The following is a 24,675-nucleotide window of genomic DNA, read 5'->3' on the forward strand; positions in this document are numbered from 1 at the left end:
TTTTTGGGGGCGGAGGTGGGGGTGGGGTTTCCTCCATTCAGCAATGGGCATCAGAAAGCCGGGGTTGGGGGGGGGCAGCGCTCACTAACCTTCCCTCACACTGGCCCCCACCCTCCCTCTGAATTCCAGGGGAGCTCAGATAGCAATATTAGAAGCCTTGATCATGAAATACTTTGTGAACTATTAATATGAGCTGCAGTCGTTGTGAGTTTCAAATACAACAAATATATTAGCAACACTGGATTCCAATTTTACTCCCAGGAGATTTTTCCATCAGACTGAAGAACTAACTTTATTCTTATGCCGTAACTTCTCAATGGAGACTTAAGAATAAAGTTAAAATTGTTCCCCTAAATTTCATATCTACACTAAACAAATTAGGCGTTAGAATCATATCATATGACTTAACCCTTCTAATGCAATTTCATCACATTCCAAACAAGGTGAAAATCATGCAGGGCTCTGGGCATCACACACACACACATAAACACACACAGACACACACACAGATATACACACACATGCATCACACACCACACACACATAGGGGCATCTCTCACACACACACACACCACACACACCACACAGACACAGACACACACGTCTTCCTCTTGGAATCACACCCACACACACAGACACACACACACACACGTCTTCCTCTTGGCATCACACACACACACACGTCTTCCTCCCCAGCCACACACACACACACACACAGAGACACACATCTTCCTCCCCAGCCCCACACACATACATACATACATACACACACACACGTCTTCCTCCTGGCATCACACACACACACACACACACGTCTTCCACTGCCTAAAGAGCGCAGAGGGGCACAGTCCTGACACAGACGGACACAAGAACGTCCTCCCTGACCAACTGCATAAAACAGAAAAATCCAAGTATGCCACTTAGTAAAATAAATTGGCAATCAAAATCCACAAGTGGGCGGGCGGGGGTGGGGGGTGGATCGGGTAGCCAGCAACAGGGTCTGCGGGAACCAGTGATCCAGACAAGGATTCCACTTCACACAGCACCAAGGTTAAGAGGGTGTTGTTTCCAGACTTTCTCCCCGGGCCATGATTTATAGAAAACTTCCTCCTTTTAATTTTCCCAGTGGCGGTCTTAGAGTCAGTTCCCCTCCCTGGAGGCTTTAAAGGGAGAATGACCAGGATGCCTGGAATTCCTCAAGGACGCCAGGATGGAGGGGTGTGAGCAAAAACCTGGCCTGAACACTGAGAGCTTAAAGTGATGCAGGGACTCCTATTTCTGTCTATTTTCCCCAAAGGGTCTCAACTCTTGGCCTTACCCATCCTGAGGACACTCACCTGGGCACCACACTCCCCTTCCTGACTCCTGCCCCTAAGCCCCAGGGATGCAGGAGGAGGCTGGCAAGAGAACCAGCCATTCCCTCTGGGGAAGGAGGGTCTCTGGGAACACTCCCGTGGTGCCCAGAATACAGCAGGGCAAAGGCACGGACTCAGTTGGTTAGTTTTCTCATGGAAGACATCCCGATTCACCAGCTTCAGGGCCAATGTCAGACTTAATGCTCATGACTATTAGAAATCCTGTGGTTTACAGATATAGCCTCCTATAAAAATATAATTTGGAATAAAACAATATTTTGCAGGAGGAAACTCTTTCTACAGACCCTTTCATCTGGATATGCTTGATCTCAAAAATAATGCTGTGATTCCTGCTTTACTAACTTGGGGCGACCTCACCAGCCACCCCAGTGAGACTGCTCAGGACCAGAAAGCAGCAAGAAGCCGGCAGAGCCGAGCTTTCAACCTTCACAGGGTCTTCTTAAAACACACCTGAACTAGTAGCTGGCAAGTCTGGAATTTTATAGGAGAAAGGGCTGGAGGTTATCTTCTCTTCAACTGCTGACAGCTGTCAGCGAACATCCTCACCCTCCACTCACCAAACAACCAGAGAGACTAGAACTTTCTAAGTGTCATGAAGTCCCACCCACTGGGAGGAGTCAGTCCAGTCTGAGGGTCTCTGCCCAGGGCCAATCTGGATCCCTCTGTCCGTCCCCAGGGCTAGCCCAGCAGTAACCAGTGCCCTACCCTCCCTGACCACCTACCTTCACCTGCCAACAAAGGTCCCTCTCCTCAAGCTATGGTTTTTCCAGTAGTCATGTACAGATGTGAGAGTTGGACCATAAAGAAAGCTGAGCGCCAAAGAATCGATACTTTTGAACTGTGGTGGTGAAGACTCTTGAGAGTCCCTTGCACTGCAAGGAGATCCAACCAGTCAACCCTAAAGGAGATCGGTCCTGAATGTTCACTGGAAGGACTGGTGCTAAAGCTGAAGCTCCAATACTTTGGCCACCTGATGCAAAGAACTGACTTATTGGAAAGGACCCAGATGCTAGGAAAGATTGCGGGCAGGAGAAGAAGGGGGCGACAGAGGATGAGATGGTTGGATGACATCACTGACTCAACGGACATGAGTTTGAGCAAACTGCGAGAGATGGTGAAGGATAGGGCTGCCTGGAGTGCTGCGGTCCAAGGGGTCGCAAACAGTCGGACACGACTGAGCAACTGAACAACAACAAACCATTCTGACCATGGTGTTACAGCCAACAGCTCCACAGTGATTCTCAACAACTCAGTTAACACTTAAGGAAACTCAACGCTTTAGGTAATGTGTGGGATAATGTCACACAGAAGCACAGAACTGCCTTCAGGCTTCCAAAAATTAAGCAAACTGCTCAGAGTTGTACAAGGGATGCAATGATACAGCACAAGCCCTTCCTTTCCTAGAAATGAGGAAGCTGAGGCTGAAGAATTTGAAAATCCAAAGACGGATGACAGCAGACCGATGACAGCCTTTCATCTTTATAGGCTTTACTTGAAACACACACATGTTATGCATTTAACATAATGTTTCAAATCTGACCTGTTCACATGGTTGACACTGTGGTAGGTTATGCTTTTCTTTCTTTTAAAAAGGGGTTGTACGTCCTGGTTTTCAATTCTGTTTTTATTCTTCCAAAACCTGTAATTTCTATTTCCAGGTCAATAGTTATGTACTTCCAGGCCAGACCCTTTCATTTAGGGTCAAGTCTCCAGAAAGCAACTCAACAACATTCATTTTTTTGTCAGCTGAAGTTTTTTCAGCTCTAAGATCCTTCCATCGTTTTTCTATAAAACTCATTTACTATTTGTTTCGTGTTGCTGACTAGCCGTGTATAACTCATCCGTGAAGGCAAGTAGCCATCCATCCTTCCAAAGTGACTCTCCATCCTTTAAAAACTATGTAAAGTCAAAATGTTTCACATGATGCTAACACTGCAGACTAGGTCATCCTCAGCAGAACTGTTAATACATTCTTCACTTTACTCTATCTTCACTGAAAGACCACAGGTTAACTGAGCTACCCGCCACCCCTCACTCAAGGAGTAACCCAATGTTGTAGAGTAATTTGTAACCAATCAGTCTGCTCCATTAAAAAAGATTACTTTAAAAGATAAAGGCTAAAAAATTCTACTTGAAACAAACAATATATATAAAGTTAATCAGAACATAATGTAGGGTTTTAGCTTCATGTACTTTCTGAAAACTAATATACAAGTTTCTTCTTCCACAAAAAAAGTCAAGAAATGGAAAACAGACAAACATATGAAGATTAAACATGTAAATTCTCAAAACAGAAAGATGACTGAGATATGATTTAGTAGAATAGCAGAGAAATACAGCTGCAACCTCTAGTTTTGGAGAAAAATCTTTTACCTCCAAATACTACTTTTAGGCCAAATTTGGGTGCTGCCTTTATCCAGGTATTCTCCAGGATGTCAAGCAGAAGGAATAAATAGCAAGTATAATCAGTTGCCAATCCCTGTCAAGGGTTTGGGTATACATAGCACTGAATGCTCATAAGATAGCATCTTAAGAAGATGTGTATCTCTGTAATCCAACTGAGACTAAGACCAAAATTAGATGGGAATTTAAGTATAAAATGTCACACATTTTTACATCTGCCAGAGAGATAAGGAGAGACAATAACCTTCCAATTAAAAACATGATAACCTTCAAATTAAAAATAAAGTTCCTTTTTAAGGTCACAAAAAAATGCACAGCTACCCAGCACCAGCCCAGCTTCCTGGAAACACTTCCTCTTGTTCTCACAAATCCCATTGGATATAACTTCCTATCTACAGGCTATCAGCTCTGCAGAGTTGCTGAGTTTTTTCATAAAGAAATTAAGATCAGATTGAGCAGTTTAAGAGTCGGCTGGCCCTGAGGCTCCACCACCTGGGTCCAGGGTCTCTGCCTGATGGGTGGGAGACCAAGGAAATGCTGGAATGCAATTGATGTCCCGCTGGAAAGCAAGACTGTTCCCCCAGCAGCATGGCTGAGACCTGGGCATCCCACAGATGGTCTGAACTGAGTCCCCAGCGCCCCACGTGTGACTCTGTTTACAGCATCTCCCTGGGGTCTCACACACTTGCTTACATTCTGTTTAGCCACTCAGTATCTCTTTCAAGGTAAAGGAAGGAAATACTACTTTTCCAAAAGGGGAGGAAAAACACACACACACACACACACACACAGGATCTGAGGTCTGGAAGCCCTCACAGACCTAGATGCTGTCCTGTGACCCATCCCCCCCTTTTTATTAAGGACAAAGCAGCAGACCCAGCAAGTGAAGCCACCGTCTCAGATCCCAGAGCTGGAGGTGGAGCTGGACTGAAGGTCTCCTGCGGGGACCCCTCACCATGGAGGATGGACCCCCCAGCCCACCATCCACCTTTGCTCTCCCTTCTCTGATCTCCACCACCGCTGACCACACAGGGCCTGGGGCTAAAAGGCCGCCCTAGAAACAGCAGTAACACCACCTGCCTCCAAGACAAAGTGCTGTCATTTAACAATCCTATTTCTTTTTATTTGTTGCCATCTAACATCCTCTTTGTTATCTGTCATCTAACAATCCTATCCCTCCTCCTCCCCCCACAGGAGGGCCGCTCCCTCAATCAGCACTGTTTATCTTTCCCATCTCATGCCACCTGATTCCTGCTCAGGAGTGAGGGCTGGCCCAAGCTTGGCCCTTAGCCTCTCTGAGACAACCATCGACTCACCAAATCGAATCACTGTGGGTCCTTATTTGTCAAATGGGGGGAGGGGTCACTTTACAGAGTTGTTATAAGGTTTAATACATAACAGGCAAAATGCCTGCACAGGTCGTATTTCTGAAGGTGCCCACAGACCCCTGACTGAGAAACACACAGACATTTGGTTGAAATGCAGATCCAACAACCGAGTCCTAGATTCTGAGACAGAAAGTCTGCAGAGGGGGCTGTGTTTTACTCAGTGCCCTGGGAGATTCGAATGTACACCCAAGCTTGAGACCCGCTGCAAGGGTAGGGTAAAAGCTCCCCAGGATTTTTGATTTTGGATGTTCATCACAAAATAGATGATTCACTTACTGGCTGGGGCACAAGCTAGACTGCAAACAACATGAAAGGGTGCTGTGATGAGGCGGAAGGTGGGGACACCGACTATTCTACTGGCTTTCTAACCTGACTGACCTCGACCCACAGCAAGAAACACTGTTTATGAGGTGATCAAGTAAGAGCACACGTGTTACACACACTGACTTCAGGCACGCGCACCAAGTCGCCTCAGTCCCGTCTGACCGACTCTGCAACCCCATGGACTGTAGCCCGTCAGGCTCCTCTGCCTATGGGATTCTCCAGACAAGAACACTGGAGTGATCTGCCATGCCCTCCTCTAGGGCATCTCCCAGATCCAGGGATCCAACTCAAGTCTCTTAGTCTCCTGCACTGCAGGTGGGTTAGCACCACTGGGGAAGACATGCTGACTTCACAGCCTCACAGAGCAAGCCCGGTATGTGCAGTGAGTGCGTATATTTTCTGCATTATTCTGTGCTGCTCCTGCTAAGTCGCTTCAGTCGTGTCCGACTCTATGTGACCCCATAGACCGCAGCCCACCAGGCTCACCTGTCCCTGGGATTCTCCAGGCAAGAAAACTGGAGCAGGCTGCCGTTTCCTTCTCCAATGCATGAAAGTGAAAAGTGAAAGTGAAGTCGCTCAGTCGTGTTCAACTCTTAGCGACACCATGGACTGCAGCGCACCAGGCTCCTCCGTCCATGGGATTTTCCAGGCAAGAGTACTGGCTGGAGTGGGGTGCCATTGCCTTCTCCATCTGCACTATTCTAACTTTCAATTTTTAAAAGTCGCTGCTAACAACCTACTACTTGGAAAATACCGTTTTATTTTTTAAACAATACACAATTATTATCCTAACGGTTCTTGAGGTCATAAGTCTGAGATGGGTCTCAATGGGCTAAAATGAAGATTATCAGCAGAACTGTGATCTTTTCAGGAATTTCTCCAGGGAAATCTGTTTTCCTTGCCTTTTTCAGGTTCTAGAGGCCAACACCAAGCTATCTTATTTCCTCCAAAAATGGTTCTTCAACATCAGTCCGGTTGTGACGTATAGATCCTGGCATGAACACAGAGCCCTGAGTCCTCTCCCCAGAGATTCAGGTGCCTTGCCTGGTGGGCTCCTCCTGGAAGGCGCCTCCTGGATGCTGCCGCTGCAGGTCACCCCTGGCCCTGGGAAGGATGGCACAGCCCATGGACACAGCTCAGTATCACAAGGGAGGGGCAACAAGGAGACCCACTGACACTGTCAACCCCCAAATCTGAAGAGAGTCTCCGAAGACTAGAGCCTGGAGCTGCCGCCGGCTGGGAGGGCAGAAAGCAAACAGCAGGGACTGCGCTCCCGTGGGGGCTGGAAGGGCGTGAGGGGTGCTGTAAGCAGCAGAGCTTTCTTAGGCGGTGAGCTGGGGGATAAAGACCTCTGGCTGAGCGTTCTGAATAACAAAGCCCCGTTCACAGAAGCCAAAGGGGGCTCTGGAAGGCCCTTTGCTACTCCAGACAGGGGAGGAGAGAAGAAAAACAACTGCTGGGTCAGCTTCTCCCAGAGCAAACCACCCCCACCACAAAAATAAATACACAAATAATTATAGGGAAAGAAACAAATACTTTTCATTCCTCCCCGCCCGCACACCCACCCAAGGTACCCGGTCCTAAAGGCTCCCCTAAAATCCTCGTCGTACCTTACCATCTAACAGTGCCGCGGTGCCGCGTCAACACACTAGTCACAAGAGACTACAAGCTCGGGGCTGCCTGCTTTCACCCTGGTCGAGGGTTCTCTCTTCCCGGATGGATTGGGGGGGGCGCAGGGCGCAGCGGGGCGCGGGGGGTTGGAGAACAAGGCTCCACTGACTTGGCGGCCCCCGCTGTGAGCACCCATCCCAAGCAGCGCCCTGGCCAGAGTGCCCTCCCTAGGGATCTGTCCCCACCCCAGCCCTTCAAATTAAGACTGAGATTTTATTTTTCCGTGCAGGTGGCTGCATCCCTGTCTCCTCAGGGGACTGGCATCAGGATCCTCTGCAGATGCTCAAGCTCCACAGTCAGCCCTCTGTGACCCGGGTTCCACATCCATGGATTCAACCAATGTAGATGGTGAACGACTTGATTTATTACTGAAAAACATCCGCGTCTAAGTGGACCCGGGTGGTTCAAAATGTTGTTCAACAGTCAACTGTACTCTTATTTTGTCTTTTGATACCACTTTTGTGATACAGCTGACTCTCAGAGAGTCAGTTAGCTTAGATTCTTGCATGCTAATTGTTGGAAAGGTTAAGAATCTTTTCAGATTAAAAGATGTCACAATGTTGCTTTGGGGGTCTTAATACCAGCCTCCTAGGTGTGTCATTATGGGTTCATAATTAAATAATGAAAATTACTTTAACGATCATGAGACACTCCTCTGTCACAGGGCCCATCCTAAGCTCTTTACTCAGACAACTTCACTGAATCATCCATCCATCTTCCACTGTGGATCAGTTACCATCTGAGGCGCAGAGAGGGCGAGAGCAAGCTGAAGATCACCCAGCAAGAGGCAGGGAGCTGGCACCCTGAGCACACAGAGGGTCCAGAACACGTTTGTCCATTCTTCTGCTTTTATTTTTTAATGCATATCTACATCTTTACTTACGTAATCTACTGAAGGAGGAAAATGCCAAGTGCCCTGGATTAAAACAGTATGCTTATGTTCCTTTCAATTTCTTACTGAAGCTGGTGGCCTTCTTCAATCATCAAAAGTCATTTTAAAATCCAACCTGCTTGGAGAAGGTAAACGATAAACTTTCCCCTCCCCAAGAGACATAAATTACAGTTATACTAAAAATCAGCTGATTAAGAAAACATCTTCATTCCTTTAATAAGAAAAGCAGCCTTGTTTCTGAAAGTTATTGAGTGTTTTTTAATGTCTGATTTCAAACATGTGAAATGTTATTCCTTTACTGTTTTCCCAAACCTCAGACTCCAAACCTTAGGCTAACATTATCAGCACTGGTAACATAAAACACAAGGTACTTTCAGATTTCTCAATGAGGAACCGCACACTGTCACGTCTGTGTGTGCCATGGAAGGAACCAGGACCCTGCCTGGTGTCGAGGCCACCTCGGGCTCCCCAGCTTCAGGAGTGGGACCCATGTTTGAAATAGCTGCTCGTGGTTTTCCTTTACTATTTTCTCTGGGTCAAGTGTGCCCTTGTCATCTTTCAGAAAAGGCAATTCTCCTGTAAATGAGAGATGTGATTTTAACAACTAAGCGTGTCTGTGACTGAGCAAACTGCCCTGGCGTGGGCTGCCTGGGACACCACCAGGACCCAATCCCTCCAGCAAACCGATTCTACCTGGGCATGTGGGGGAGGAGAAAGAAATGCTGATGACATGTGGGCATTAATGATGCTCTCATTCATCCTGAGACGGGGAGGCCGGGAGGTGACCGGAAGGGCCACACTCAATGGTAAGACGGGGACCCCCAAGGGTGCATCTTCAGATGCAGCTGGGTGATTCTGTCCTGTGTGCTCCCTGGGGACCGTGACAGACAGAGTCGGACACCTGACAGAGCGGACCCAGACTGTACAGGGGGGCTAGCATTTGGGGTTCTGCTGCTATTGGCTCTGCTTACTTAGTTGCTTCAGTCGTGTCCGACTCTCTACAACCCCATGGACCTTGGCTCGCCAGGCTCCTCTGCCTGTGCGATTCTCCAGGCAAGAATACTGGAGTGGGTTGCTATTTCCCTATTTATTGGTTCTAGATAATTTTAATAACAAATATCCACTTGAAAGTGGGACGAGTGGAAGATGTTGCCTTTTAGTCACTAGGTCATGTCCAACTCTTTTGCGACCCCATGGACTGCAGCCCACCTGTCTCCTCTGTCCATGAGATCTCCCAGGAAATACTGGAGTGGGTTGCCATTTCCTCCTCCAGGGGATCTTCCTGACCCAGGAGTGGAACCCAAGTCTCCTGCACTGGCAGGTGGATTCTTTACCACTGAGCCACCAGGGAAGCCCAACGGAGGACGGAGGATACATACAGCAGAACAGAGGCACTGGAGGACCGCAGGCGTCTCCCCGCCACCTCACACTCACACCTGCTCCTCAGCAGACACGTCCAGGCCTCTGCGCCCGCTCCCTGGGCCCGAGGGCCCCGCGGCCTCTGCGTCCCAGGGGGTTTCTGGTGGCATCGGAGGGTCTTAAGAGGGGTGGCTGAGCAGGAGAAGCCGGCTCTGGGGCCAGGCTGCCTGACTCCAATGCTTGCTCCCCCTGCCCAGCCTTGGAGCCTCAGCTGCCACCCCTCAACACACAAGGTTATCATAAGGATTTGACCTCATAAAACAAATGAAAAACACAGAAAAGAGGAAAAAGCGCTGACCCAGTTCAGAACACACTCAGGTAGTATCCTCCAATGACAGAACCATGTTAAAAGATAAACAAGCCAATTTACACACCTGCTCCCGTTTCAGCACACACTAAAAGGAACCGCACAGCCGGTGCATGGCAAGTCAAATGATACAATGGGTGTTTAAAACCCAAGAGGCATGGCTGGGAACTGCCATACAGAAGTCTACAGGATGTATTAAAAGAAAAGCTCCTCCATCCTCAAGATACCTCGGCGTCAGTAACAGGACAAGAGTTCGGGACCAGAGATTATTTATAAAAAGCCATCAATATTCCAATGACCATTCAGTTCTCTGAACAGGCAGGGTGTCCGACACGAACTCCAGTCATCCAGAAAAGGTGACGCAAATACAAGAAAGAAGATAAAAACCACCTTGTTGTCTGAAGCATCTTTTCAAATAATCATATAATTAAATGGGGATGCAAGGCTTAACACCAATGACTGGACAAGTAGGACCCTAAGGTCAACACTGGACGAAAGCTAATTCATGCGCACCAGGCCTGTTTATAAATTCTAGAAGTGTCTGCAGTGTCTCCACTGTCCAATCAGATGATAGGGCAGATTCAGAGAACCCTGACAAACGTAGGGAAGGAAACACGTTTCTACAGGTTTACTGCGACAATGAAAACTCATGGTCACAATCTGAATAGCCGACTAAGCTTGCACTATGTGCCTGGTTCTGCATGGATTATCTCACCGAAGCATCAAGATGACGCTGGGAGGTAGTCGTTACCATTTGTCACTCCCAGTTCATAGAGAAAGTAAACCAGAGGTCCGAGACCTCTGATTACAAAGTGAGGCACTGATTCAAAGTGGACTCCAGAACACAAGTTCTTAATCACTAAAGTGTAAATAAACAAAAAATGACCAAACCAGCATAAATTAATGACCGGTTCTTCCCACTAGTGTCTTGCTCAAACCCAGTCGTCTATTTCGGAAGAATAAGACCAATAATGTGGTTTCCCAATTTCCGCATACTTCTGGGGAGTAGACTTTAACTCATGTCACTGATGTGACTGCAAATAAAGATTTGTGCACACAGATGAGATCACACACTTCCTGAGGTCACTGGGTCAGAGTCAGAGAGACCTTAGGGGTCATTTAGTTAAGTCTTCATTTTATGGATGAAAAATCAAAGTTCAGAGCAGGTGAAAAGCATTCTCCAGGTCACATGTAAAGAATCCAGGTCGAAACAAAGAAGGTCAAAAGGGAAAAGAAAACAAAATTTTTAACACTAGCACATTCACTAGTAAAACATAAAAACATAATAAAGTGCAATACATTTCTAGGCTGTTTTACTTAACGTAAATTCATTTCTCTGTTCTTACTACTGAACTTATTAACAGGAGTAATGCAGTATGCTGCTGCTGCTGCTAAGTCACTTCAGTCATGTCTGACTCTGTGCGACCCCAGAGACAGCAGCCCACCAGGCTCCCCCGTCCCTGGGATTCTCCAGGCAAGAACACTGGAGTGGGTTGCCATTTCCTTCTCCAGCTACTTTAATGTAAAAGAAAAACAAAAACAAAACATTATGCTGCTGATCTGAAATCAATGAGAGGCAAAATGATCTGAGACAGGACGTGTTTCATTGCCTAAGGTCAGAAGCAGACAGAACATTCCCTCGTCTATACACATGCATCGACTCATGTCACAGACAAATCAATGAGGCCCTATATCATCCAACTGAAATATAACACTCATTTTAATCCATCCATTAAAAGATCATTACTCGAAATAAGGTGACAATAGAATTGATTTCTGATTTGTATTATAATAGGTTTCCATCCCTCTGCTGTGTTCTTTCACCCTTTCTAGTGAGCCAGGGCAGATACAGACTTTAAATAATAGATTTTTTGTAACTTTTTCAAAAAGCTGTGTGTGTGTGGGGGGGGGGGGGGGGGGGTGTCGGTCAGGTCAACCTCTATTTCCCAATCACCCTGAGACCAGCCCATGGGCTTTCAGGAGTCCAAAGCTATGGAGGGGCCTGTTGAGCTGGCCGGCAGTGTCAGTGTGGCCCAACACCTGGAAGACTGGGACCAACAGCCTCAGTTTCCCTGACTGTGGAACGAAGCATGAGAGATGAATCCTCCTGGGGCCCTGCCTAAGTGATCCACAGCATCACCTTCCTTGAGACATGGAGGTTCTGATCGTGCACACCAAGGCTTGCTGGTCTACCAAGTCAGCCAGAGGACCCCAACACCAGTAAGTCACAGCCAGCCTTCACGGCCTGTCCGTCTCTAGTTTTCTAAACGTGTGTGATGGAAACAAAAAGGAAACTTTCACGGGAGCACGCTACAGATTTACAGCCCATTCTGAGCTAGTCGGCTATTCATCTGACCTCTTTCTCAGTGCGATCACTAGTTTTCTTGGTCGGTTAATTTTTAACCAAGTCAGTTAAAGCAGAAAGCCATCACAAGGACACACGTTAAAAGATTCTGTCTCTGTCCTCCTCCTGCTCAATACAACACAATGCCAAGTCCACTTTGAGAGGCCGGCCCCTCGCTGTCATCTCTGGGCCCAGGCTAAGGTCTTTTCTCTGAGTATGAATCCCTGGATGAGATGCCTTCAGGGTCCTACTTGCATAAACCCTAATATACCAATCCGGGTATTCATCCTTAAATGAAGCTGGTATATAGAATCATTCCAGAAGAAATCTAAGGACAAAATGCTTAGAGATATTTACAAAAATTTCCTCTTTTTACAATGGCCTCTCCCACACTCGATATGACAGCTCACCTTAAATGTACTGCCTTTATCAAATCTTCCCATATCATTCATTTTAGCTTTTACAGATACCTTTTCTTTTCCCACTCATGTCTTAAACACTTAGATAACGTTGAATTACATATACTGATAGCAAAAGTACCCCTGACATAAACAAGTTTGGAAACAAACATGGCTTAAGTGAACTACCCAACCAGTAAGAAGAGCCCAGTGCCCTGGCCTGCTAAGCTACATGCTCTCCTCTGCCAGCAGCTAGTCAATTACAGGTTAATATATATTTTCAAGGAGTTGGGGTGGGAGGGAGGAGGAGGAGGTGGAGAGGGAGGAAGAATTAAAGGGGGGGAAAATGTATTTTCCCCTTCCTCTTCATTGCACTCACAGGCATCTTTCTGCCCCAACTTGAATTACTGATATTTTTAAGTACAAAGCAGGCTAGTTTTCCTCTCATCCTTATCAGTGGTTGTAAGGTTATCTGCACGAAACCAACATCTAGGAGGGGGAAGAGGCTCTGACCTGTTCTAAATCCCTCTAGCATATACACTCATTGTTCCTCAAGGTCTCAAACCTTTCTTGTGCTTAGTTGCTTAGTCATGTCCTACTCTGAAAACCCCTCTGGACTGTAGACCACCAAGCTCCTCTGCCCATGGGGATTCTCCAAGCAAGAATAATGGAGTAGGTTGCCATGTCCTCCCCTCCAGGGGATCTTCCCAACCCAGGGATTGAACCCAGGTCTCCCGCATTGTAGGTAGATTCTTTACTATCTGAGCCACCTGGGAAGCAAACCTTTGTTAGAGGCAATAAATTTTCTATCAGTAGATCCACTCATCTTGGCTCCATCACTCACTAACTGTACACTGCTTTCATCATCCTAACATGTCCCTTTGGGTTTCTTTGATTGCTAGAAAACAGGTGAACCAGTATGTATCCTGCACAAATAAAAGACAGAAGACTCACTTTCTCAAAATTCCTGGACCAAATAAAATTCAAACACAACATGTAAATTCAAAATATAAAGCGGTGGAATTTCAAACCCTCTCTTCCTGGCTACGCTCAGCAGACTTTACCCTGGTCAGAAGGGAACCAATTGTTTTGTTCTCCCAGTCATTCAGGAAAATTAAGAATTAGCTCTTTCTTTCCTCTTCAATCACGCCAACAATTCTTACCTACCTGTTCCAGCCCTTCTGTGGGCATTTCTGTTTTGTGTAACTGGCCCAGGCCAGCATTTAAACCTTGAACAGGCTTCGTGAAACACCCTGCCTGCCTGAGACGTGATTCAATGACAGCAGTGCAAATGCGTGTCTGAGCGTGCATGCAACTGGACTCGTTTTTACAGACTCACAACTGTGCACACGCTCTCCCAAATAGTCACTCCTTTCAAGGTGAAGGTAGGAGAAGGCCAAACCAAGGGACAAGGTCAAGAATTTATTTAAAAAATATTAAGAACAGATGTCACCTTTGACATATAAAATATTACAAGCACACAGGAGTACATGTAGCAAGCAAACCTTCCTTTAAAACAAGCTGTTCAAAATTGTTTTTATTTTTCAAATATTTAAATTTTTAAGTCTATTTTAATATCAACTTTCCAAAAAAACTCAGTTTGTTCCTCTTCTGTAAGTAATCGATATCTGTGTGTTCCACATTCAAACACTAGATTATGACAGCGAGAATCTGTTAAAGGTATAAAGGCTGGAGTCAAGCAGAGGAAAAAGGGTTCTGCCCTCCTTTTTCTCCTAGTCATGGATTAAGGACTATACTGATAATATCAAGTGTCTTCCTACAGAAATAATGCTGCATTATTAATTTCCTCTCCTCTGACAGTAGAGGAAAAGGTATCCAAAGTACCTCTGTATGTTTCATGGTGATTCTATTTTGCTTCCAAGAATCGTGTACCAGTCTCCTCTAGACACAGGCACACCACCCACCTAGTATTCAACAAATAATGCACAGACAGGGTGCTTTATTCAAGCAAAAAGCTGTCTAAGGATATGTTAGTCACTCAGTTGTGTCTGACCCCACAGAATGTAGCCCATCAGCCTCCTCTGTCCATGGGATTTTCCAGGCAAGAGTACTGGGGTGGGTTACCATTCCCTTCTCCAGGGGATCTTCCCAACCCAGGGATCTGAACCCAGGTCTTCTGCATTGCAGGCAGATCCCTTAAGGTCTGAGCCACCAGGGAAGCCTGGGTAAGGATGAAGCCAGTACAACTCTGACCTTCCTCAAATTTAGCCAAATCAGAAAACTGGGAAATTCCACCCTGGCCTAGAGGAGCTAGCCAGCAGTCTCAGGAGAAGCCGGCCCTCTACACCGGGTGGGGTGTAACTCTCCCAAGGGGCCACCAGCCCACCCAAAAGGGGGGCGGGACAGGGGCCGTAGGACACACTGGGTCAGGAATCTTCCACCCTCAGTAACCTGGACCATCTATTTCTAACCCTCTCCCTCTGAGAACTCAATAAGCATAAGGTGGCTCAGAGGTTAAAGCGTCTGCCTGCAATGCGGGAGACCCGGGTTTGATCCCTGGGTCGGGAAGACCCCCTGGAGAAGGAAATGGCAACCCACTCCAGTACTCTTGCCTGGAGAATCCCATGGAGGGAGGAGCCTGGGAGGCTACAGTCCATGAGGTCACAAAGAGTAGGACACGACTGAGCGACAAGCTACTAACTACTAATACATTTTAGCCACTACTGTATATTCATCTACATATTCCTCTTTATACTTTTAATTCCACTTAGAAGCTTTTTCCCTCACAGTACTGATTTGATCAGAACACTAAAAAGGCTCCATATTCTGTGTCTTACACACAAATCTATTTAAGAAATGTTTTTAAAATCCTATCTATATTCAGATCTAGCCCAGAGGATATAGGTGACCAAAAGACCTAATTTCTAAAACAGAGATTTTAAATTTACAAACAAAAAGGAACTTTGTGTAACAGAGTTTGCAAAGGCAAGTGCTATATACACTTCAGCTCGTAAAGGCTTATTTTAATGGTTTAATCTTTGAGACACATGACAAAATATTCCACTGTTTCAGATTTTAGGGGCTTCCCAGGTGGTGCTAGTGGTAAGAACCTGCCTGCCAATGCAGGAGATGGAAGAGATCCCTGGGTTGGGAAGATCCCCTGGAGGAGGGAATGGCAACCCACTCCAGTATTCTTGCCTGGAGAATCCCATTGACAGAGGAGCCTGGCGGGTTACAGTCCATGGGGTTGCAGAGCTGGACACAACTGAGCGACTAACACCAAAGGGTGTTTATTAGCTCTAGGGCCTGTAGTCTGTAGAGACAGTTCAATTAGCTGCACTGGCAAACAGGCATAAAGATTCTTGTAGCATCATCTACCAAAGCAATATGTAAGTTTCACCCTCAGTGGTCAATGATCCACAACTGGCTTAACACATTACGGTACAAACACTGGAAGAGTAAGCAATTATTTACAAATGATGATCCTACACACTGACGTATCTACAGAAAAAATAGAATAAATGACAGAGAATTGCTTCAAAGACATCCAACTGATAGGGAACAGAAATGAACTAAGACAGACCATGCAATGATCACTGAAGCCAAGTGATGAGTACATGGGTGGTCACGACCAACTCTATTTTTATGAATGCCTAAAATGTTCCAATAAAATTTTTAAGATCTGATGGCCAAAACAGTTCCTAACATAGAAAGGTGTTCGTGATATATTCTTTAAAACACATCATGAGGTATTTCAATGAAGTGAAACTTACATATCCTAAAATTCACTCATTTGAGCACTTAGGATGTTGTCATCAGAACGCCTAAATGGCCACTTGGGTCTGCCAAGTTAGTCTCTGAGACCTGAAAATAATTTACCATGACTGGTCCTCAGTTTCCTCTTCTAGAAAATGAATATAACATCTACCTCTCAGAACTGCATGAAACAGCAAATGGGAAAGCGTTTTGCAAATTGCAGTTTGTCAGATAAATTCTGACTGCACCATTTCCTAAACTATTTACCCATTTTAAGTAGACTGTTCAATGAGTTTCAGTAAATTTATAATTATGCAACCACCATCCCCATGCTTCCCAGGTAACAAAGTGGTAAAGAATCCACCTGCCAATGCAGGATACTCAGGAGACATGGGTTTGATCCCTGGGTCTGAAGATCCCCTGGAGAAGGAAATAGCAACAAACTCCAGTATTTTTGCCTGGAGAATCCCATGGACAGAGGAGTCTGGAGGGCTACAGTTCATGGGGTCAAAAAGAGCTGGACACAACTGAAGCGTCTTAGCATGCACACACACCATCCCCATCAATTTTAGAATACTTACAACAACCCAAAATTTCCCTTGTGCCTTTCTGCAGGCAGTCCTCTGTCCTACCCCTAGCGAAGGCAACTGCTGACTGGCTCCCACTTTCTGCCTTTTCTAGAAATCTCACACAAATGGAATCACACAATATGTAGTATTTAGAGTCTGGCTGCTTTCTCTCATCTTTTGTGCGGCATGCATCAGAAGTTTGCTTCTCATTGGGGAATTGCACTGTAAGGATATGACATACCACATCTTGTCTATCCATTCACCAGTGATTGACATTTAGACTGTTTCATTTCTGGCTATTAGGAGTAATGCTGAACATTTGTATGAAAACCTTTGCATGAACATATGTTTTTACTTCTCTTGAGGCAGATACCTAGAAGTGGAATTGCTGGTTCATATGGAAAACGTTATGTTTAACTTTTTAAGAAACTGCAAACTGTTTTCCAAAGTGACTGTATAATTTTACATTCCCACTAGCAATCTACAAGGCTTCTAGTTTCTCCACATCCTCACCAACACTTGGTAGTGTCCATCTTTTCATTACAGCTCATTGTAGAAGATGGGTAGTAGTATTTCACTGTGGTTTAAATTTGCACTTTCCTAGTGACTCATTAGTCACTGGACATTTCCCCATGTGTTTATTTGCCCCCCATATCTTCCTTGCTGAAGTGTCTGTTCAAATCTTCTGCTAATTTTTAGTTTAGTCATTTTCTTACTACTGAGTTGTAAAAGTTCTTCATCTAATCAGATTCTTTATGGGATATATGATTTACAAGTAGTTTCTCCTGATCTGTGACTTGTATTTTCATTTTCTTAATAGCATACTATAAAAAACAAACTTTTTTAAATTTGATATTCAATTTATTGACTTTTTCTTCTGCTGTTCATGTTTTTTGCATCTAAGAAATCCTGCTGAACCCTGAAGCACAAAGATGTTCCCTTATGCTGTCCTCTACAAGTTTTACACTTAGTTTTGTGAAATGTTTCCATAATTTGGTCCTTGGTGGAGAGGGAAAAAAAAAAAAACCTAGTAATAAATTAGTATTACTAGTAATAAAACCAGTAATAAACTCCTTTAAAAATGTGATTACATATGCTTCTACATAGTTAAAGGCACACAAACAGAAAAATCTAAACCAAAACACCAGATAAGTACTTGGATTTCAGCGAGTTTAATTTTTTATTTTTTGCAGTACTTAGGAATAACATATAATAAAGCGGTTTCAAAATGCTACATGCCCAACTGTAGGCTTCGTCTCACTCAGACAGTGAATGTGTACTTTAGCCCTGCACTAGCTACACAAAGGTATCGTCAAAACAGTGACAAATTTCAGGAGCAGGCAGCCAAGTGTCAGGCTGTACATACGCCACGATGGACGCGCGGCCAGAGACGTCCTGGAGGTTTAGGAGGCCGTGAGGAAAGGGGGCTGCTGAGCCCTCGGAGAGCCTCCTGGTTAGAGACAGGGACGAGGTAAACTTCTCAAGAGGAGCAACAACTGGACAGTCCGGCCTCAAGTTCAGTGCAGAGAATACCAAGTGCCCAAAACCAGAGCAAAACATCTGGAGGAGCCCAGCAACACGTTCAATTGTTTTAAAGAAGCTTCTTTTTCTAACAAGCATCTTGGCGGGGGAGGGGGGGGGGGGGGGGGGCATGTTCTAGAATGGGCTAGTAACTGTTATAAGTGGTGCCTTTAACAACACAGTGGCCAGATAACAAAAATTAATGAGTATTGTGGAGTGTGGTATGCAGTTCTTCGCAAATTAAGTTTAATTACAACAGAAAGATGTCCAGTTCTCGACAGAAGCTTTTAACCTTCCATCCGTGGCCAATAAACTTTAGAAACAAGGCAGGCCTTCATTTTGAACCAAACATAATGAACAATATATTTGATCGTTAAGCCAACTTCAGGAACCCACTCCTGTTCAGAGCTGGGAGTATTTCTGAGCCAAAACGGGAGCCGCTTCATGGTGCTGATGAGTTCTGACTTGCTGCTTCTCTGGATAACAAGCTCTACTTTCCAGAGAACTTCCGGCCTACACGAGCAGCCCAGGGATCGCTCCACCCGCCCCGTGTCCTCGGAGCTCAGGCCCCGAAGCAGACACTTCCGGCAGCTGTGGCTTACACAACCCGGTTCTTTGGCTTCTTCTGGCAATCGCTGAAAAATCAGGACAACAAAACCTTGTGTCCTCCTGAATCCGGAGGCCCTTCTTTGGCACCACGAATCCTGAAGTTGGTCTCTACTGCGGCTAGGGGTAGGGCTGGGGGGCGCGGGGCACAGGGAGCAGGCAGAAAAGGTGGGCCTGCACCTGAAGAAGAGGAGTGACTCCGGGCCCCCAGGCCTCCAGCGAGCCTGACAATGATCATTAATAAAACGCAGACACGGTGCCAGGGCGTGCTGGAGGCACCGGACAAGATGAAGTGACTTGGTCATCATAACCTGCCTCTCTGTGCTCTTACCGTCCCCACTCGACAGTGGGGAAACTGAGGCAAGGCGGAGGCGAATGACCTGCCCGGGTCAGAGCCTCTCCTTCCCAACCAGCACCCACAGGGTCGCTGCCCACCCTACACTGTCGCTGTCATTTCACTTGTGTCTGAAAAGCGGAGTGACATTTTGATGGGAGGAGACCCGCTCACGACAAGTCTGGGTTCAGACCGTCCCTTCCCCAAATCTTGTTTGGAATGACATTTTTATCGTTTGTTTCTCCAGATCTCCATTCAATTAGATATTTTTCACTGAACTGGAGGGCACTTAGACGTACACCATGCTGCCCCGCGCTGACCACACAACGACGGTCCACCTCTCCGCGCCCCAAGGGGCCAGGACCCTGCTTCCGATAAGCTGCCGACTCTCCTGAGACAAGGACAACCTCCTCTGAGCATACCCCACAGGGTGGGCAGCCTGCGCTCGCTCCCAGACTCCGGGTGCAGTAAACAGACCGCCTCCAAGGCGGCCTTTACCGCGTGAGGTCAAGGCGAAGCCATGCGGTAGCACAATCGCCAATGACACTTCTTTGGCTTCGAACAAGACACACCATTCCAAACAAGCACGTCCTAAGAAATAAAACGCATAGGCGGCTTTTAGACATCTACAGCTAGTGGCACGCTCTAGCACCTTTATCAAACTCTAGAAAAACACAACACCTTCACTGACAGTTTTTTGTCCTCTCGTCGAGATCTAGAATCATTGAAGACATCCTCGAGGCCCCGCAGAGAGCGCAGCGACATCAGTGGCACGTGCCCTCTAAGATGCCACATCACAAGACAGAAACAAAACGAGAAAAAACGACGCATTCGACGGGGCCATCAACCCGAGCTCACTTTCCTCCCCGGGTTTTGCCCACCCCTTCTCGTGCTTCTCCGACGAGAACCAGCCTGCGCCCAGCGCCGTCTAACCACCCGCTACAGAGTCCCTCACACCCGGGGACAGCGCCCCACAGACGCCCCCAGAGCAGGTGGCTCGGGGTCCTTCTACAGGTCACTCACGTGCTTGAGGACACTGAGAAGCACCCTGGACGGATAACAGAATTATTACAAATATCTACATTAACCTTTTATACCAAGACTATAGAAAGGGAATTTGAATACGATACCTCTGTCTTCATTGTATTATTCCAATGGAATCCATCCATATTATTCCATTATAACCACAGAACCAGAAAGAGCTGACCAGGAAACTTGTTCTGTGAAATGTCACACACACCCACCGCCCCACGTGATTCTGAAGAGGTCTGTCAGAATAAGATGACTAAGAGGATGTCTGCAAGGCAGTCCTTGGCCCGGGTGGGGGGAGTGTTTCTGGAAACAAGGAATGAAGCTGTTTATTTTTCCTTTTATTAGTATCTACTTTTTTAATAGAGACGCCACAGTGAATCCTCCACCACGGTTACCTTCAAAGGACTCACCCTGGGGTGCTGCAGACTTACTTACTCCACCATGCACTCCGGAAATGCCGCCAGTGCCCAAAGGCAGCCGGAAGCTCTCTTTTGAAAATGCCCACGTAGGAATATTTTCAAGTATCTTTTGACATGGATTTTTCCAAATCTCCTATATATGTTATCACACTTTCGTAATTTAAGAAACAAAAAAAGAGAGAACCAGCTGCCCACGATACGCCTGTGGCACGCTGTCTGGAGATTCTCGACCCAGTGCACGGTCATCCTCTCACAACAGGGCAGAACTGGGGGCGCCAGTCAGCCATTCGCTGCCACAGAAGGGAGAGTGGAATGAAGAAACCTGGTTCCGCCATTTTTAAAAAGAACAGACCTAGAATATCAGGGGTCTACCACATAACAGTCCACTCAAAACAACGAATTCCGGTTTCTCATGACTCTGTGGGTTGACTGGGTGGTTTTTAAAAATTATAAATAAAATTATAAATGACTGGAACCGACATACTAGTATTCACACAGTAAACATTGATATTGAAAATTACTTCAACTTGCCTATAGGGCCTAAGAATAGCCTAGAAATGTCAGTTGCGCTGGCCTTACATGTGACTTTCATTTTCATTGTTTTTCCTGAAACTGTCAAAAAGAAGTAACCATGATCAGTACTCAGGCCCACTTACACTTCTGGACTCAGATTTTCAATGTTCTGCGTTTCTGCTTTAATATAGGTCTTCCAATCAATACTTTAAGAAAAATGAACAATTTATTCAGAGTTAGTAAGTGAGCAGAACTAATTTATTAGTATTTTCAAAGTAAATCTGACTAATCAAAGCAATAAAAAGAGCCTCTGCCTTTATCCAAGAAAAGGATCCTCTCAGACCATATCTCCTCTACCCTCCAGGAAAAGGTTCTGTTGTCAGAGCAATTACACCTAATCCTCAAGGTTAACAAGTAATACAACCAAACAGCTTAAACAGGATGTGACCTGAGCAAAGTGTTACAATAAAGACGCAGTGCACTCACCTGTAGTCAATTCAGTGTTAGAAGTCCAATTTAAAAGCATAATTTGTAAGTACTGTTATGGCTTAGGTACAGTTTTAACACATTATACTTTGGTTGCATAGTAAACAGAAGCAAAAATCTTAAGTTACTCCAAAACACAAATGCAGAGCAGAAATAAGTTTATAATTATCTTTGAAAGAATAATGATTTTTTCAAAACACCATTTAATGTGGAAAGAGAATTTTTAGCTAACTTTGAAAAAGCAAATCTCAGTCATTTAATAAAAGAGAGGAAAAACTGACTTATAAATGGGCAATTTGTTCATACGCTGGAACTGAAAATATTATCTCACATCAGTTCACCACACCAAAGCAGACACTGAAAGGAGGCACTCTTATGGGATGAATGGCCTTATTATGCACTGTGAACCCCAAAGCCCAGTATCTTTCCTCTTACTGGAATTAGATGTGCCTCCCGCAACAACTCTACAGCTGGTAGGTCTTTCAATCTCTGCCTGCAGATCCAGGCACCAATTCTGTAGCTGACCTGGGGCCAAAGAGGAAAATGCTAAACCTAAGCCACTTAAGTCAGTCGGTATTTACTGGACAATCACAATAATACTGGATGTGCCCTGGAAATCCAGATATGAAATACAGATGTTTACTCCCTGCCTCCGGAAGAATACTCAGAGGCTAGGGAGACTGAAATAAAACCTACCATTAGCACAGTAAGTATTCGATTTGACAAGCACACTTAGAGATTAAGGACAGGATCCTGTAAGAGAGTCTCCAAATCTGAGGGGTCAAAGAAACCTTCTTGCAGCAGGGGACATTTGAGCTGTGACCACCTAAGGATGGGGAAGGAGCGGGGAGGGCGTTGGGACCCTGAGAAGGGCAGGAGCGTCCTTCACAATCAGAATGAAGGCACCAACTGATGGCAAGGAAGGGAGGGGTGAGGGCAGGGCCAGCTGTCTGGGTGCCAGTAGGCAAAGCCCCTCGGACACAGTGTCTGGTCCTCCCCCACTATGGAAGGACAGAAGCCAAGGTCGGAACCGGGGCTCAGGGCTGGGGCACTGCCATCATGACCCTGCTCTGGTTAGTGGAGGTCTGTGCCCTGATCCCTAGATGAAGCTATCTCATGGAAGTGCAGTGAAAGTCGCTCAGTCGTGTCCGACTCTTTGCAACCCCATGGACTGTAGCCTGCCAGGCTCCTTAGTCCATGGAATTCTCCAGGTAAGAAAGAAAACTGGAGTGGATAGCTGTTCCCTTCCCCAGGGGATCTCCCCCACCCAGGGACAGAACCCACATCTCCCGCATTGCAGGTACATCCTTTACTGTCTAAGCCACCAGGGAAGCCCAGGAAGACTGGAGTGGGTAGCCCATCCCTTCCCCAGGGGATTTCCCTGACACTGGGCTCGAACAGAGGTCTCACACTGCAGGCGGATTTTTTACCAGCTGAGCTCCAGGGAAGCCCTCTATCTCAAGGCGGGGGCGGGGAGGGGGGCCCTCCTAATCACAGCCGCTGACTCAGGCTCCCCAGTGAGGGCTACATTCTCTCCCTCAAGTCTGTCCTGACCCATTCCAACGGGCTCCACCCCATGCCTTCCCCCCAACTCCCTTTCTGGGCAAGGGTACAGCACTGCATCTAGCTGAAGAAAGCAGATCCAGCCAGGGGAAGGGTCAGGCCAAAGGAAAAGCACACTTCCAGACGCCGGCTCTGCTGAAGACCAGCAAAGCCCGAAAGTGATGTGTAAGTGATGTGACATCCGGCCCTCAGTCTCCTCTTCGGGGCTAGCAGAGGAAGGAGAGGGGCAGGGACAGAGAAAAGAGCGGGTAACAAGAACACACAGTGCCACAGCCCAACAGGCTGCCCAGATACCTGCTCCCTGAGTCAGTCACTAGAATGACCTCAGGGCTGTAGAAATAATCCTTAACAACAACCTCTTCTTAGGAAAAGAAGCTGGAACTCGTTTTCTTGTCTGAAGGCAGCATACCGTTGTAATTTTCCAAGAACTAATAGGCTTAAATCATTCAACAAAGAATAATATTTTCTTGAAAGCAGATAAAACGGCTTTGTGTCTATCCAAAAGACACCACTGAAAAGAGTATTTAGCAATTCTGCCTTAATCCAGAATCTAAGAGTACTGAATATTTTTTAAATCAAGGCAAATTTTATTAATATAAATACTTCACAACTGTCTTTAATGGAACCTAGAAATATGAAAATTTAACACCCTGAGTTTCAGGTCTGGGGAAATACTTTACAGAAAAAGACTTTTCTATAGTCTTTAATAAACTGAAAGAAGTGTGTGTGTATCTGTACTGAAATGTATATATATATATATATATATATATATGTATGTATATATAAATGTACATATGTATACATATGCTGAAAATGAACTCTTTTGCTACTATTCAGAGAATTGAGTCTGACTGGAAGAATAAGCTTTAAAACTAACGCCCGTTTGCGTAAGGAGGTCCCAAGGCACCCATTTACTCCGAGACCACCAGTCTGATTCCTGAGGGGTCTGAGGTTACTTACAGGTATACGCAAAGGTGGTCTTTTGCTTTGCTTTGACAATAGTCAACTGCGGGCTTGACTGGACAGGATCAAGGATTTAGAGGTTCGAAGCGCCTGATCCCAGATTTGTACAACCTAGTCAGAGCCCAACGCAAAGGCCCTCCTACTTATGGTTCAACCTCAGGGGTAGGATAACTCACGCAATGTGACTAACCTGCCAACTTCTCACGGTGCCCCAAGTTCCACATTAAGGTTGTGCTGCTGCTTCTGGAAGGTCTCAGGAAAATGTAGTTATGTGAGACGAGAGCATTAACACCTTAAACGAAAGGGCTGGACCAAATGATCTGAAACTTCTTGACTCTCAAACACTGATTCTATACTCAGTACAACTGAGTGCAAGGCAGATAGCAGGGCCCAGAGGACTGGCAGACTGGGCACCGATGCCTTACCACGT

At 46.0% G+C, this 24,675-nt stretch overlaps 1 protein-coding gene and 1 long non-coding RNA gene across 4 annotated transcripts in view; both read right to left on the bottom strand.

Annotated features, from left to right (window-relative positions):
- TRIO (trio Rho guanine nucleotide exchange factor) overlaps positions 1-24,675 on the bottom strand; it is a 355,580-nt gene that overhangs the window by 276,283 nt on the left and 54,622 nt on the right. The window lies entirely within an intron of this gene.
- LOC132657922 (uncharacterized) overlaps positions 1-24,675 on the bottom strand; it is a 47,099-nt gene continuing 22,424 nt past the window's right edge. The window contains exon 2 of the long non-coding RNA XR_009596722.1: positions 1-24,675. This exon is cut by the window's right edge and continues 14,842 nt beyond it. This is a non-coding gene — a long non-coding RNA (uncharacterized LOC132657922).

The sequence above is a fragment of the Ovis aries genome, chromosome 16 (assembly GCF_016772045.2).
Source record: "Ovis aries strain OAR_USU_Benz2616 breed Rambouillet chromosome 16, ARS-UI_Ramb_v3.0, whole genome shotgun sequence".
Classification (NCBI taxonomy): domain Eukaryota; kingdom Metazoa; phylum Chordata; class Mammalia; order Artiodactyla; family Bovidae; genus Ovis; species Ovis aries.